Genomic DNA, 17,791 nt, shown 5'->3' with positions numbered 1-17,791 from the left:
AGAAGATGTAGAATCCTTGTGGCCAGAGTTTAAAAAACAAAACTGCAAGGGTTAAAAAGGCTCTGATGGGAATTGTGTAGAGACCTCCGAATAGTGGCCAGGATGTGGGGTACAAATTACAACAGGAGATAGAAAAGGCATGTAAGAAGGGCAATGTTATGGTGGTCAAGGGGGATTTCAAAATGTGGGTAGATTGGGAAAATCAGGTTGGTACTATATTCCAAGAGAAGGAATTTGTAGAATGCCTATGACATGGCTTTTTAGAGCAGCTTGTGGTTAAGCCCACTAGGGAAAAGGCAATTCTGGATTTGGTGTTGTGCAATGAACCAGATTTGATTCAGGAGCTTAAGGTAAAGGAACCCTTAGGAGGCAGTGATCATAATATGATAGAATTTACCCTGCAGTCTGAGAGGGAGAAGCTGAAATTGGATGTATTGGTATTACAGTTGAGTAAAGGTAACTACAGAGGCATGAGAGAGGAGCTGGCCAAAGTTGATTGGAAGGGGACCCAGGCAGGGATGACAGTGGAGCAGCAATGGCAGGAGTTTCTGGGAGTAAATCCAAACATGCAGGATCAGTTCATCCAAAGAAGCATTCTAAAGGGAGGATGCGGTAACTGTGGTTGGCATAAAAGCCAAAAAGAGGGCATACAATATTGCAAAAATTAGTGGGAAGCTAGAGGATTGGGAAGATTTTAAAAACCAACAGAAGGCAACTTAAAAAAAAGCAATAAGGGGAGAAAAGATGAAATATGAAGGTAAGCTTGTCAATAATATAAGAGGGTACCAAGAGTTTTTTTAAAGTGGCAAGAGTGGACATCGGACTGCTAGAAAGATAGTAAAGGAGAACAAAGAAATGGCAGATGAACTAAGTAAGTATTTTGTGTCAGTCTTCACTGTGGAAGGTGCCAGCAACATGCCAGAAATTCAAGAGAGTTGGAGCAGAAGTGAAAGTAGTCGCTATTACTAAGGAGAAGGTGCCTGGGAAACTGAAAAGTCTGAAGGCAGATAAGTCACCTGGACTGGATGGACTACATCTCAGTTCTGAAAGAGGTAGCTGAAGAGATTGTGGAAGCATTAGTAGTGATCTTTCAAGAATCACTAGATTTAGGAATGGTTCTGGAGGACTGGAAAATCACAAATGTCACTCTCCGAGGGAGGGAGGCAAAAGACAGGAAATTATAGGCCTGTTAGCCTGACTTAGTGGTTGGTACGATGTTAGAGTCCATTATTAAGGATAAGGCTTCAGGCTATTTGGAAGCTCATGATAAAATAGACCAAAATTTCCTTAAGGGGAGATATTGCCTGACAAATCTGTTGGAATTCTGAGGAAGTAACAGGCAGGATAGGCAAAGTAGTCAGTGGGTGTTGTTTACTTGGATTTTCAGAAGGCCTTTGACAAGGTGCCACACGTGCATCTGCTAAACAAGATAAGAGCCCATGGTATTACAGGAAAGGTACTAGCATGGATAGAAGATTGGCTGACTGGCAGGAGGCAGAGTGGGAATAAAAGGGGCCTTTTCTGGTTGGCTGCCAGTGACCAGTGGTGTTCTGCAGGGGTCAGTGTTGGGTCTTCTACTTTTCAAGTATGTTAATGATCTGGATGACGGAATTGATGGCTTTGTGGACAAGTTTGTGGATGATACAAATGTGGGTGGTGGGGCAGGTGGTGTTGCGGAAGCAGGGTGTCTGAAGAAGGACTTGAACAGATTGGGAGAATGGGCAAAAAGTGGCAGATGAAATACAGTGCAGGGAAGTGTGTGGTCATGTATTTTGGTAGAAGGAATAAAGGCATAGACTATTTTCTAAATGGGGAACAAATTCAGAAATCGGAAGTGCAAAGGGACTTTGGAGTCCTAGTGCAAGATTCTTTAAAGGTTAACTTGCAGGTTGAGTTGGTAGTAAGGAAGGCAAATGCAATGTTAGCATTCATTTCAAGAGAACTAGAGTATAAAAGCAAGGATGTAATGCTGAGGCTTTTATAAGGCAGTGGTCAGACCACATTTGGAGTATTGTGAGCAGTGTTGGGCCCCATCTGTAAGGAAGGATGTGCTGGGATTGGGAGGTTTACAAGAATGATCCCAGGAATGAAAGGGTTAATGTGTGAGGAGCTTTTGATGGTTCTGGGCCTGTACTCACTGGAATTTAGAAGGATGAAGGGGGGGATCTCACTGAAACCTACCGAATATTGAAAGGCCTGGATAGAGTGGACATGGAGAGGATGTTTCCAGTAGTGGGAGAGTCCAGGAGCAGAGTGCACAGCCTCAGAATAGAAGGACATCCCTTTAGAACAGATGAGGAGGAATTGATGAGGAATTTCTTTAGCCACAAGGTGGTGAATCTGTGGAGTTCATTGCCACAGACAACTGTGGAGGCCAAGTCATTGGGTATATTGAAAGCAGTGGTTGATAGGTTCTTGATTAGTAAGGGCATCAAAGGTCATGGGGAGAAGGCAGAAGAATGGGGTTGAGAGGGAAAAATAAATCAGCCATGACTGAATGCCAGAGCAGACTTGAAGGGCCAAATGGCCTAATTCTGCTTCTATGTCTTGTGGCTTACAATAGCATAGAAGTCACTGAACCTTTAGAAAATGCAGGAGTCTCCTACAGGGGCACTCCTTCCTTGGTGCTATGTCTGAATGTGGGCACAACCACCATCTACAGCCTCACATATACCTATTTTGGAGGGAGGGGAGGTGCTCAGTGAGCTGATGGCTGGGCAATTGAGTGCTGAGATCTGGTTAGTGGTTCATCCATGGGAATGATGTGTAGTTTTAAAAGAACTAAAGTGAAAATGGATGCACTAATTTTCTGTGGTTCTATGTATGAGGCATTTGGATGAAGTAAATGGAAAGGACCTATTACTCTTCTCTTAGGAGGGTCAAAAGGCAAAGGGCAAAAATTTAATGTACTTAGTAGAAGGGTTAAAGGGAAGATGAGGGAAATGTTTTTTCACTCCGAATATTAGGGTGTGGAGTTCCCTACCGGAAAAAGCAGAGGAGTGTTTCTGCCTCTACTGCTTTTTCCGGCAGGGAACTCCACACTTAAATGGTACTTGGATGTGTATTTGAAGAGCTGTACCTATGGGGCTATGGATCTAGTGCTGGAAGGAGGGATTAGGTTGGTTTTCTTTTTATGACTGGCACAAATGATGGGCTGAATGGCCTCCTGTATTATGTGATTTTTTTTCCTCTATAACTTATAAAAAGAGGTCATTTTCAAATGCTGTAGGAATAAATGACAATCAATATGGATGTGGGCAGTTCAGTTTGCTGCACTTTTGTAGTTGGGTGCAGACTGTTGAAAGACAGCTACAGTTGGGCCAATCTGGCCCAGATGACTTGGTGGTACCAAGGCCAGTACTGGTTCAGTGAACAGTGTCATGGAGTCGTAGAGTTATACAGCACAGAAACAGGTTCTTTGGCCCAATTGGTCCATGCCAGCCAAGATCTCCCATGCAAGCTATTCCCATTTGCCAGCACTTGGCCCATAATCTTCAAAACCTTTCCAATCTATGTACCTGTCTTTTAAAAGTTGTTGTTGTACCTGCCTCAACCACTTCCTCTGACAGCTCATTCCACATATGAGTCACTATTTTTTTCTTTCTTTTTCAATCTTTTTATTAGTTTTCAAATTAATACAGATTGATATATAGCATCAATATTTATACATGTAATACAAAGAGATCAGGATAACAATCATAGCATATATAATCATAAAGAACAATAAAATATTAAAAAAATCTGTAGATTCAACGATCTCTTAGTAAATGAATATAATATAAAAGAAAGGAAAGAAAAAGATTTATTATATAAATTAAAAAAAACAAATCAATAAAAAAATTATAAACAATATAAACTAAACAAAAAAACTTTTCAAAAGAAAAACAAACAGCAAAAAAGGGAAAAAAAAACTGGGCTAAAATTTTTCAGTAGAAACAGAGCAATATTATGTCGTCAAGTCCATTCCTCCAAGTTGGAAAGTTATTGAAAGGGGATATACATCATGTGAAAATATTGAATAAATGGACTCCAAATATCTTCAAATTTAAGCGAAGGATCAACAGTACCACTCCTAATTTTTTTCCAAGTTTAAACATGATATAGTTTGAACTTTTTTTTTCTGGGTGGGGGGAAAGTTGCCCCTCAAGTTTGTATTAAATCTGTTCCCTCTCATTTTAAACCTATGCATTCTAGCTCTTGATTCTCCAACCCGGGGGAGAAAGACTGAGTGCATTCATACTATCTATATCTCATGATTTGATACACCTCTATAAGATCACCCCTCAATCTCCTAAACTCCAAGGAATAAAGTCATAGCCTGTCCAACCTCTCTATATCTCAGTCCCTCAAATTCTAGCAACATCCTTGTAATTTTCTTCTCTGCATTCTTTTTCTAGTTTATGACATCTTTCCTGTAGCAGGGCAACCAAAATTGAACATGATACTCCAAATGTGGCTTCACCAGCATCCTGTACAACTGCAACATAGCATCCCAACTCCTCAGTGATCGGCGGAGCTGCTCCAATGTTCCAGGGCTCCATTGAGCTGAATGTCACTCCGACAACCTTGTCAGGGCCAGTCACTTTTTTTCTGTATTTGTTATCTTCCCCTTTTAAACTAGAGCTTTAAAGGTAGACCTGATTGGCTGCTGCAAAGTGAAATACCTCCACTGCAGTGAGCATGTAGGAAAGAAAAAAAATGGCATTTTGTTTTCTTTTCCAGTGCAAATGCTGTTATGTAAGGCATTATGACAGGCAAATTGAGTACAAAGTCACAAAAACACCACTGTCCAATGACTAATTTATCAGTTTTTGAATGAGCAAACAAGGTTAGTCACACTCCTGACAAATTCTACCCCTTCTTTAAATGGTGCCATGGTTCAGGAAGGGGAAGATGGGAGGACACACACCAGTCCTCATTGAGGGGTCAGTAGTGAAAAGGGTGAGCAGCTTCAAGTTCCTGGGTGTCAGCAGCTCAGAGGATTTATCTTGGGCCCAACACATTGATGCAATCACAAAGAAGGCACACCAGCAGCTCTACTTCATTAGGAGTTTGAAGAGATTTGGCATGTCACCTAAGACTTGTGCAAATTTCTACAGATGTATGGTGGAGAACATTCTGACCAGTTGCATCATCGCCTGGTATGGAGGCTCCAATGCACAGGATCAAAAGAGGCTGCGGAGGGTTGTGGACTTGGCCAGCTCCATCAAAGGAACAACCCTCCCTGCCATCGAGGACATCTTCAAGAGGCAGTGCCTCAAGAAGGTGGCATCCACTTGGGACATGCCCTCTTCACGTTACTACCATGGGGGAGGAGGTACAGGAGCCTGAAGACCCACAAGCAACATTTCAGGAACAGCTTCTTCCCTCTCCACCATCAGATTTCTGAATGGTCTATGAACACTACCTTGTTACTCCTCTTCTGCACTATTTATTTTTGTATCTTGTAGTAATTTTTATGTCTTTGTCTTGCACTGTACTGCTGCCACAAAACAATTTCATGACACATATCAGTGATGATAAACCTAATTCTGATTCTGGAATCAATATGTCACTGAGCAAACAGCATCTCCCACTTCCTTCCCACCCCCTACCAACCTCCCCCCCCCCCCACCTTAATAATGCAGGAGTCCTTAATGCCTTCCTAGATGATGTGCTCAGATTTTGGAAGGGCTTTTTAGTTCACCACCTTCTCATAAGAGGCAAGAGTACTTCTAGCTGAGTTTAACTGACATTTCTTGACACATTGGTAATATCATGGTTTTGCACAGTAATTCCAAAACGTTATTTCTGCTGCATAAAGATCTAGGCCAATTTAATAACCTGTGAAAATATATGAAGCATTCCTGCCACTATTCACTTGCTCTTTCATTTCCTTCATTAATAAACTTGTTTGCCAGTTAAAGCCTAATTAGAACATCAACAACTTTAATTTATATATTGCCTTTAACATAGTAAAAAACCCTAAGGCGTTCAACAAGAATGAAAACAAAATTTGACACCTAGGCACATAAGGAATTAATAAGACAGGTGCCCAAAAGCTTGCTCCAAGAGGTAAGCTTCAGCAAGAATCTTAAAGGAGCAGAGAAAAATAGAGAGGAAGAAACTTTGTCGGGAATTCTGGGGCTTAGTGCCTTGGCAGCTGAAGGTCCAACTCCCAATTGTTTCCAATAGCCATTTTGCTGCCTTCCAAAGATAGCGAGCGTCTCAAATGATCACATAGTAGCTGAAGTAAAATAAAGAGATTGGTGGTATATTTCCGAATCCATGAATTTGGTTGGATTTCCTGGCAATAGAAACGTTCTTCCTGGCCAATTAGGAGCTGTAGTTAGCATTACGAGGGTGGTCTGAGGTATTTAATAATGGTCTTCCAAACATTTGCCAAAGGTGCAAACAACACCGTGAAGAAATGAAACCAAGCATCTAGACTTCAAAGGTGAGATATTTGAAGAAATAAATATTATATTTCTGCACTTTTTTAATATTGGTATACTTATCGTGTATGAAAACAGATTAAAGTACCATATCTTAGATTTCTGCTACTTGTATTATTTATGTACAGGCTGGCCAAGAACTTTAAATTAAATTAAAAGGGTTTCTTGAATATTCTGGTCATAAATCAATGAAAGTAATACCAGTCATTAGGAACAGAACTGCTGCATTATCAATTTTAGATAACATTACCTGAGAGAATATTACATAAAAGCAAGCTTCATTATATCAACACAAAGGCCTGTTGTTATTGAACCCGATACGAATTTTGTGGCATATGTTCCAAAACCTTGTAATATTGTAAAAACATTGGATGAATAAGTAGGAATTTTGAACTTTGAAATAAAGCCATTGGCTTGCCAAAGATGCCCACAATTTAGAGGTTCAGACTTCACTTCCAGCTTACTCATTTTGAATGGTGAAAAATTATCAATGTTTTGTCTGAAGCCAGTCAACTGAAAGACCTGTATCTGAGAAAGGGAAAGAGGTGAAAGATCCTTGGATGGAGCTAAGAAAGGACGTCAAGACGCCAGAATTTTTTCTGTCATCTCATCAAAAGAGTATTTCCTGAAATAACCACACTCTGTCCAGTACAGGAGGAAGTGATATAAGTGGCATGCTTTTAATGTGTAACTTGAACATCAAAGTGACTTTAATCCGGTTAGATCATACTAGCAATCATTTCCAGTTGAAGTCGTGTCCATCAGGAAGTTTTCCTGGGGACTTTCATGAGCTATTCACTATAATGTGATTGACATCTTCCCAAATCAGTTGCATACTTAATAACATCACAGGTCACCTGGTCCATGCTTGCTCCATTGGCAGCATAAATTGGAGCTTTTGGCTGCAACCTGACCCTGGTAGATTACTCACAAAAGAATTAGGAACACATCTCCCAGGGATGGACAACAAGAAACCAATGATGTGTCTGCACTGTCACACCAATGATTTATACGCATCTACCAGATTCGGTCTTCAGTGATCAGGATAATGGAAGCTCCAGCACTTCCCACAGCCTTCTTGTGTAAAGCACTCTGGAGCTGTATGCTGAGACCACTGTCAGGCTGATGAGCCTGAACTTCAGTGGTAGGAGATCAGTTGTGGCATAGGAAGACAAACCACCCTGTGGGGAGTTCCAAGCTATGTCCCCTTTCACCAATATTTTCTCTCACCTCCATGGCAGTCTTTTCTGCAGCAGTTCTGTGGTTGCCATGGGGAGAGCACTTTAAGCTTTGTCTCATTTCCCAGTGGTCAGCATTTCAATGATGTGGTAGTTACAGGCTTCTGATATAAACTGCACTGTCCTGTTTTAGTGCATCTATTTGAGTGCAAGTTAACAAAGTACTGTTTTTAATTTTTTTTGCCCAATTTAGTTTATTATTGACGGGGATCTAATCGGATTTTAACACTAACATGGCATGTGTTTAGCACACAATAAGTGTGTGATATCCAATTTTTAGACAAATATCCATACATGAGAAGAGTCTGTAGCAGCTAGATTTAAGAATAATCCAACCAATCTCTCTCTCTCTTCCCCAAAACTTGACAAATTATTTTGTTTCAAGTATTTATTCAGCTAACCTTTGCACACCATAATTGAGTCTTCTTCCACCACTAACCCTAGCACTGCATTCCTGACCCGAGCCACTTGCTGTGTAAAAAAGGTTTCCTTTCATGCTTCTTTTGCCAATTATTTCCATTTACGTCCCTGGTTCTTGACACCTCCACTAATAAGAATATTTTCTCTATCTGTCTGTACCCTTCATGGTTTCAAATACCACCATCTTTGCAACTTCCTCTAATTCAAGGAGAACAACTCTAGCTTCCCCAATCTACTGTATCTATGTTGGTGAATTCACCATCATCCTGGTGAATTTCTTATGCACCCTCTCCAAAGCCCTTCCATTTTCCCTAAAATGGCATCCAGAACTGACCTGCAAACTTCTACAATGGTTCACACTTGTGTGACCTCAACTTACCATGGCAGGTCTTTCTTATTAAAGTAGGCCTGTTTTTGACTGTTTTTTGCAATGATAGATAGTTGTACTTGTACATTTTGTGACACTGTGAACTTAATTTGCCCTGCTGTCTATAAATCCTCACCAGGGTAGGATTCCAGTTTGACAGTGTTTTCTGTCAATGTATCTGGCTGAACTTGTGAAAGTGTCTTGACTCATTATCAAGCAACTTATTATAATGTCAACTGACACATCAATGCACTGATTGTTCATCAGCAACCATCTGTTTGCTGCTAGTGAGATGAAAATAGGTGGAATGGCAAGTTGTGCTGACGATATTCTCACTCTGCAACAGGATATAGATAGATTGAGTGGGCGAAAACTTGGCAAATGGAGTTTAATGTGGGAAAGTCTGAGGTCATGCACTTTGGTAAGAGGAATCAAAAGGCAGATTATTATCTAAATGGAAAAAATAATTAAGTGAGTGAAGTACAGAGGGAACTAAGTGTTCTTGTGCATGACTCACAAAAAGTTAGCAGGCAAGTTCAGCAAGTAGTTGAGAAAGAAAATGACATATTGCCTTTTATTGCAAAGGGGTTGGAATTGAGAAATAGGGAAGATTTGTGCAGAGTTTTGGTCCCCTAACCTAAGAAAGGACACAATAGCATTGATAAAAGATATAGTTCAAAAGAAAGCTAATCCTGGGAAGAGAGAATTGTCCTATCAAGAGAAGCTAAATAGGTTGGGTCTGTATTCTTTAGAATTTAGAAGAATGAAGAGTAATCTTATTGAAATGTATAAGATCCTTAGAGGGCATGAAAGGGTGGATGTTGAGATGTTTTTACAAGTGGGAGAGTCTTGAATGCGGGATGTTGGTTCAAGATAAGGGAGTGGTCATTTAAAACCAAAGTACATACAAATTTCTTCTCACAGACGGTGATGAATCTCTGGAATTTTCAGCCCAGAAAGCTAGCTCATTAGAAGTATTTAAAGTGAAGGTAGATAAATTTTTGAAAGATCACAGGATATGGGGATCTGGTGCAGAGAATGAGTGAGGCCTGGGGTAGATCAGCCATGGTTATATTGAATGGTGGGGCAGGCCTGAGGGGCCAGGTGGCCTATTCATGCTCCTATTACCTTGCGTTCTGAGTTCTTATGTATTATTGCCTGTGGCATAGATACTGCACAATCCCAGTTCCTCATTGAAATGAAATGTTGAAGTCCTTATTTCTAATGCCATTTCAAATTGCCACTGAATCCCTTTTGTTGCTTGTCTTAGCCTTGGATCTGCAAACTGTTAAAATGTGATGTTTGGTTTGATGGAAACACTTGGTTGTTCTAATCACTGTGGTGAGTAACAGCCATTGAAATGATGGAAATTGGCTCAGCTAGTCTCATCAAATGCTTCACTCAGTTTTATAGCCTTGGAGTTTGCTACAGCTCTCCTACTGTGGACTGCAGCTATATTATTCACTTGTGGTGGGCAAAGTTCTGTGGCACTCTTGAATGCCATTTCCGCCAACACAGTAAATTGGTACGCAAGTTTGAATGTCAGGTTTTGTGCACTGAACAGCTGTAATTGAAATTGATGTCTACATGTCCATACATTCATATCTATTGTGTAAGGCACAATCTATAAAGAAACTAAAGTTGCAAAGAGAGAATAAGTTTCTCAATGAAATAACTAATCTTGTTTCCGTTTCTTTATCCCAAAATTACAGATTTTAGCAATGTCCATTGGCCTCAGATGAAAATAATCTTCCAGTCTCTATACAACTTCAAACAAGATTTGTCAGTCCAAAAAACAGTTTTCCTTTTTATACACTTGCATAGTTCATCACTTTGGGCTCTTGCAATATCACCATCCGATGTAATCCCTAGGATATCTTTTAGTTTGAAGAACACATCTACAGGTGACCCTTGTGTTATGGGGTTAGGTAGAAAATGATCCATATCATGGTTTTCTGTAACACAAAGCTGTGTCACCTTAGCATGTGTCAGAAACATGAGTTGAAAAAAACTGATTCTGTGCTTTTGTGGCGACCCACACACGCGGGACTCGAACTGCCATCGGGAGCCGCGGGCAGACACGCGGTAGCGCATTTGGAACTACCTGCTCGGGGTGGACCCTCTTGGGACAGTCAGACGTCCGCCCCGCGGGTTGCAGGGCCCATGGGATGGGAGATTTAAGCATGCTATTGTGTATCAGTAAAGGGCTTTTGAGTTCCAGGAATCAATAGACTCCTGCATGCTTCCGGAGGACTGGAGGGTCGCAAATGTAGTTCCGCTGTATAAGAAAGGTGGGAGGCAGCAGAAGGGAAATTACAGACCTATTAGTCTGACGTCAGTGGTGGGAAAGTTATTGGAATCGATCCTCAAGGATGGGGTTATGGAACACCTAGAGGTGCAAGGCGAGATAGGTCCTAGCCAATATGGTTTTGTGAAGGGAAGATCCTGCCTGACCAACCTATTGGAGTTTTTTGAAGAAATCACAGGTAGGGTGGATAAGGGAGAGGCGGTAGATGTTGTGTATTTAGACTTTCAAAAGGCCTTCGACAAGGTGCCGCATAAGAGACTGATTAATAAGATGAGAGGTCATGGAATTACAGGTAGGATAACAGAATGTGTGGAGCATTGGCTGGTTGGCAGGAAGCAAAGGGTGGGAATAAAAGGATCTTGTTCTGGTTGGTTACCAGTTACTAGTGGTGTTCCGCAGGGGTCGGTGTTGGAGCTGCTTCTTTTTACCTTGTACATTAACGATTTGGATGATGGAGTAAATGGTTTTGTGGCTAAGTTTGCGGATGACACCAAGATAGATGGAGGAGTAGGGAGTATTGAGGAGACAGGAAGGTTGCAGAGAGACCTAGATAGTTTAGGAGAGTGGGCAAGGAAATGGCAGATAAGATTCAATGCTGAGAAATGTGCAGTTGTACACTTTGGAAACAGAAATAGATGGGCAGATTATTATCTAGAAGGAGAGAAAATTCAAAGTACAGAAGTACAAAAGGACTTGGGGGTACTCGTGCAGGATACTTTAAAGGTTAACCACCAGGTCAGATCGGTGGTAAAGAAAGCGAAAGCTATGTTGGCATTCATTTCGAGAGGTATAGTGTATAAAAGTAAGGAAGTGTTGATGAAGCTCTATGGGGCACTAGTGAGGCTTCATTTGGAATACTGTGCACAGTTTTGGGCCCCATATCTTAGGAAGGATGTGCTGATGTTGGAGAGGGTTCAGAGGAGATTTACGAGGATGATTCCCGGAATGAAAGGGCTTACGTATGATGAGCGTTTGTCAGCTCTTGGACTGTACTCACTGGAGTACAGAAGAATGAGAGGGGACCTCATAGAGACATATAAAATGTTGAAAGGACTGGACAGAGTAGATGTGGTTAAGCTGTTTCCTTTGGTGGGTGAGTCCAGGACCAGAGGGCACAATCTTAGAATTAGAGGGTACAGGTTTAAAACAGAGATGAGGAGAAATTTCTTTAGCCAGAGGTTAGTGAAATTATGGAATTCTTTGCCACGTACAGCTGTGGAGGCCAGATCATTGGAGGTGTTTAAGGAAGAGATAGATAGATATCTAAATAGTCGGGGTATCAAGGGATATGGGGATAAGTCTGGAAATTGGGGTTAGAATAGTTTTTTTTTGCACCTGCACCCCCCCCCCCCAAAATTTCTCATTTCTTCTTCTTTTTTCCCTTTTCCTTGGAGCAGACTCGATTGGCCGAATGGCCTACTTCTGCTCCCTTGTCTTGTGATCTCTGCCTCCATGTGTTCCTTTAGTAGCGCGTTGCATGCGGCTACATTGGTGACCCCGACGTTCCAGATGGCATCTGGAGCCAGCGACTCAGTGACCAGCCATGAGTTCGAGCAACTCGCACAGCGCGGTCTCTTTGAAGCTCCCAACTTTCTGGGCCACTCAGCCCCACGTTTGGTTCGAGCAGGCTGAGGCCCAGTTCAATATCAGAGACATTACAGCTGACGCCACACGGTACTACTACGTGGTCAGCACGCTCGACCAGGACATGGCAGGCCGGATCATCGACTTCCTACGCCAGCCACCAATGGAGGACAGGTACGCTAAGCTTAAGGTGCTCCTGATCCGTACCTTCAGACTCTCCCGCCGCGAACGGGCCACGCGGCTCCTTCACATGGACGGTCTGGGCGACCACACGCCATCTGAGCTCATGAATGATATGCCGGCGCTTATGGACGGCCATAAGCTGTGCCTTTTATTTGAACAGTTGTTCCTCGAGCAAATGCCAGAGGACATTCGCCTCCTCCTCGCGAGTGAGGATTTCAGCGACCCAAGCAGGTTTGCGGCTAGAGCAGACGTCCTTTGGCAGAGTAAGCAATGTGGAGCAGCCTCCATTGGCCTAGCCACGAGCACGTGCCCCAAAGCCCAGGCCCCACAACCAAAGCCGTTGAGACCCATGGGGGATAAAGACAGAAGTTCGGAGCAATGGTGTTTCTATCACCAAAGATGGAGTTCAGGCGCGCGTCGCTGCTGTCCACCATGTGCTTTTCCAGAAAATGCCGGGGCCAGCCGTCGCTAATGGCTACGATGGCTGGCCACTGAGACAGCCTCCTGTACCTCTGGGACCGACACTCTGGGCGGCGCTTCCTGGTAGGCACCAGGGCTGAAGTCAGCGTACTTCCCCCCTTGAACATGGACACTCGTAATGCGGTCCCAGGCCCCGAACTCACCGCTACAAATGGCACCAGTATTTGGATGTACGGCCCGCGAATTATCTCACTGCATTTTGGGTCCAGCCGTTTCACTTGGACTTTCACATTGGCAGTGGTGTCACAGCCACTACTAGGGGCAGATTTCCTACGAGCCAACTGCCTCCTGGTTGACCTAAAAGGCTGGCGTTTGGTCCACGCCAAGACTTTCCGGACTTTCCAGCTCAGAGAAGCCAAGCTACCGGCCCTCCACCTGGATTCCGTGACCCTCTCGGGTAACGAATTTGCCAGGGTGTTGGTGGAATTCCTCTCCATAGTCAACCCGCAGTTCTCCGCGGCCGACCCCAAGCATGGCGTGCAGCACCACATCCCCACGCAAGGACCACCGCTGCATGCCTGAGCTCGACAAACTCCACCTCGCCAAGGAGGAGTTCCATAAGATGGAAGAGATGGGAATTGTACGCCGCTCAGACAGCCCGTGGGCATCCCCGCTGCACATGGTGGCCAAGTCCGCAGGAGGATGGAGGCCCTGCGGAGACTACAGGAGGCTCAACAACGCCACAACCACTGACAGATACCTGGTACCCCACATCCAGGACTTCACGGTGAACCTGCACGGAGCGACCATCTTCTCAAAAATCGACCTGGTCAGGGGATACCATCAGGTCCCAGTGCACCCCGAAGACGTGCCCAAGACAGCCCTCATCACCCCGTTCGGCTTTTTGAATTCTTGAGGATGCCTTTCGGTCTCAAGAATGCAGCCCAAACTTTCCAAAGGCCCATGGACTCGGTGGGACGTGGCCTGGATTTCATTTTCATTTACTTGGACAATATCCTGGTGGCCAGCAGTTCACACCAAGAGCACGTGGTACATTTGCGCCAGCTCTGCCAACGCCTGAGCAACCACGGACTGGCAATCAATCTGGCGAAGTGCCAGTTCGGGCTGACAGAGATCGACTTCTTGGGCCACAGAGTCAACCAACATGGCGCAGTTCCCCTACTGGACAAGGTCCAGGCCATCTGCCAGTTCCCCAAGCCCAGCACGGTCAAGGGCCTACAGGAGTTCGTAGGGATGGTCAACTTTTATCATAGGTTCATGCCAGCGGTGGCACGCATCATGAGACCCTTGTTCAGCCTGATGGCCGGCAAGGCCAAAGAGGTGGCATGGGACGTGGAGTCCACAGAGGTGCCCGAGCAGGCCAAGGAGGCGCTGGCAAAGGCAGCCCTCCTAGTGCACCCGAGAGTCGATGTACCCATGGCACTCACATTCGACACTTCTGACATGGCAGTCGACAGAGTCCTGGAGCAGTTCGTCGAGGGCCAGTGGAGACCACTTGCTTTCTTCAGCCGGCACCTACGGCCACCAGAGGTGAAGTACAGCGCTTTCGATAGAGAGTTGCTAGCACTCTACCTGGCTGTCCGGCATTTCCAGTACTTCCTCGAGGGAAGGGAGTTCACCGTGTATACGGACCACAAGCCCCTCACCTTCACACTGGCCAAGGTATCAGACCCATGGTCAGCTCGGCAGCAGAGGCACCTGTCCTTTATTTCAGAATTCACCACGGACGTCTGCCACATTGCAGGGAAGAACAACGTTGTCGCCGACACACTGTCTCGCCCCTGCCTCCACTCAGCAGGCATATCGTCCTCAGGAATAGACTACGCAGCACTGGCAGAAGCACAACGGTCAGACATTGAGATCCCGGTTTACCGCACCACCATTTCAGGGTTCCAGTTGGAGGACGTCCCCATTGGCCTGGCAGCGGATCGACTCCTGTGCGATGTGTCTACCAGCAAACCCCGACCCGTGGTACCGGCAGCATGGAGGCGCCAGGTGTTCAACACGCTGCACAACCTGGCCCACCCATCCATCCAGGCGTCCATCAAGCTGGTGGCGGACAGATTCATCTGGCACAGTTTGCGCAAACAGGTCAGACACTGGGCCAGGACCTGCGTACACTGCCAGACTGCCAAAGTCCAGCAGCACATGAAGGCTCCCCTCCAGCAGTTCCAGCCAACACACGGAAGGTTCCAACACATCCACGTGGACATTGTCAGCCCCCTGCCAGTCTCCCGGGGCACTAGGTATATCTTTACCATGGTAGACAGGTTCACCAGATGGACGGAAGCCATACCACTTGCAGACACGTCCACTGAGTCCTGCGCCAGGACGCTCATTGCAAACTGGATTGCCAGGTTCGGCCTCCCGATGGACATCACCTCTGACAGAGGGGCACAGTTCATGTTTGGTTTGTGGACAGCACTGGCACAGCTCCTGGGCACCCAGCTGCATCACACCACAGCGTACCATTCCCAGTCCAACGGTTTTGTAGAGCAATTCCGCCGGCGTCTCAAGTCGGCCTTGATGGTGTGCCTCAGGGGCCCCAACTGGACAGATGAGCTTCCCTGGGTCCTACTGGGCATCCGCACAGCCCCAAAAGAGGACCTGGGCACCTCCTTGGCGGAAATGGTCTACGGCGCCCCCCTGACAGTCCCAGGTGAGTTCGTACCAGAGGCCCGAGGTTCGGAAGAAACTCCAGCAACAGTGCTAACGAGGCTGCAGGACAAGGTAGGGACCCTGGCACCAGTCCTGACCTCCAGGCATGGTTCCACGCCATCCTTCACCCCTAAAGACCTCCGAGTCTGTGAGTATGTTTTTATTCACAGGGGCATGCACAGGTCACCGGTCAACTCTACAGCGGCCATATGAGGGACCCTTCAAGGTGATCCGGCACAACAGATCCATGTGTGTCATGGAGGTGGGTGGCCGGGAATAGACTTTTACAGTGGACCGCCTCAAACCGGCAAGGCCAGCCACCCAGGCAAGCCACACAGACTGGGGGCTCCACTCCCTCGATGGATGTTTCTTGGGGGGGGGGGTGGTGGTGGTGTGGCGGCCTGCACACACGGGACTCGAACTGCCATCGAGAGCCGTGGGCAGACACGCAGTAGCGCGTTTGGAACTACCCGCTCGGGGCGGACCCTCTGGGGACAGTCGGACGTCACGTCCGCCCCGTGGATCCCGTGCCCATGGGATGGGAGATTTAAGCGCGCGACTGTGTATCAGTAAAGGGCTTTTGAGTTCAGCATTCTCTGCCTCCGTGTGTTCCTTTAGCAGCACGTTGCGTGAGGCTACACTTTTTTGTTTACTTTTTTAAAAACATAAGTTCTGTGAGAGCAAATTTTATTCCATATCTCAAATTTTTGGGTAGTGATTTGTAAATTCTGTAAGGGTGAATTTCTGTTACCCAAATGGGTGTAACGTAGGGGTCGCCTGTACTCACTCGCTATGTCAGCAGAATGGTTCACGAGCTCAGTCACATTTGTTGAGACTCCTGATGTAGCTAGTCAGGGCAGCCACATTGTCCCACTCCTATTCACCAGTAACATCAGTAACCTTGGTATATGCAACATTATCGTCATAAGTCAATGCCACTGTACCTTGCTGTGCTCTGCATTCTTTTCAATGCACACATTGATTACCTGGAATTCCATACAAGAGGTGACAGAAGAAAATCACGAAATATCTGTTTTGGTGCTACAAACTGACTCAGTGAGAATTATCAATGTCCTCCAATAATCCTGAAGAAAAACTACCTGGGATTCCATCTTCATTGCCACTTTGTAATGTTGTCCCAAATGTAATAAGTTTCAGTATATATACATCAAAGCGGAAAGTAGTTTATTGCAAAGGAGGACACACACACACACACACACACACACACACACACACACACACACACACACACACACACACACACACACACACACACACACACACATACAATATATAATATATTTATTGAGGTTTCAGATTTCTACCACAGACTGATTATTCCAGTTAGTATTACATTGTTACAATATAGGCACAACAGATGACTCCCCTGTCCAACACAATTAAATTATATCCACGTACACAGATACCCAGAACTATATATCCATGTATATAGATATGCTGCGGCTGTGTGCTTCAGCATTAAAATAAATCAAATTTTGTGAAGTTGCTACTTGTAGGCAGCAAATACAAAATGAACTCCATGAGAAGTTAAGACATCATTTTGCATCTAGATATTCAACTGATAATGTGAAAAATATGCATTAATATTTGTCATTAATTCTGAAATTAACACCAGACTTACATTTAAGTGTAGTGTACATCCTACAGATCAGCATATGACGCAAAACTTGGAAGTGATACAAACTGTGAGGAGGATAGAAAGAGATATGAGATAGGCTGGTGGAATGGGTGGACGTGCGTCAGATAAAATTTAACACAGAAAAGTTTGAAGCATTGCACTTCAGGAGGAAGAATGAGGAGACGTAATATAAGTTGGAGGGTATGATTCTAAAATGGATAGAGGAGCCAATAGTTTTTGAAATATATATGTATAAATTATATACAGACATGTTTACACTAAAATGAACTTTGTTTTTTTTTGTTCTAATTGTGTTCTTTCTTGTAAAAATTGTGTTTAATTTATGTTTTTCTTGTGAATGCTGCTTATACGATGCTATGTGCCTGTGATGCTGCTGGAAGCAAGTCTTTCATTGCACCTTTGCATATATGTACTTAAAAATTAGGCAGTTCTGTTGCAGTTATACTGGCAGGAACACATTGGGCTGAAAGGCCAATTTTTGCGCTGTAGATTCAACAT

Source organism: Pristis pectinata, chromosome 5 (genome assembly GCF_009764475.1).
Source record: "Pristis pectinata isolate sPriPec2 chromosome 5, sPriPec2.1.pri, whole genome shotgun sequence".
Classification (NCBI taxonomy): Eukaryota; Metazoa; Chordata; class Chondrichthyes; order Rhinopristiformes; family Pristidae; genus Pristis; species Pristis pectinata.
This window is presented reverse-complemented; position numbering follows the sequence as displayed.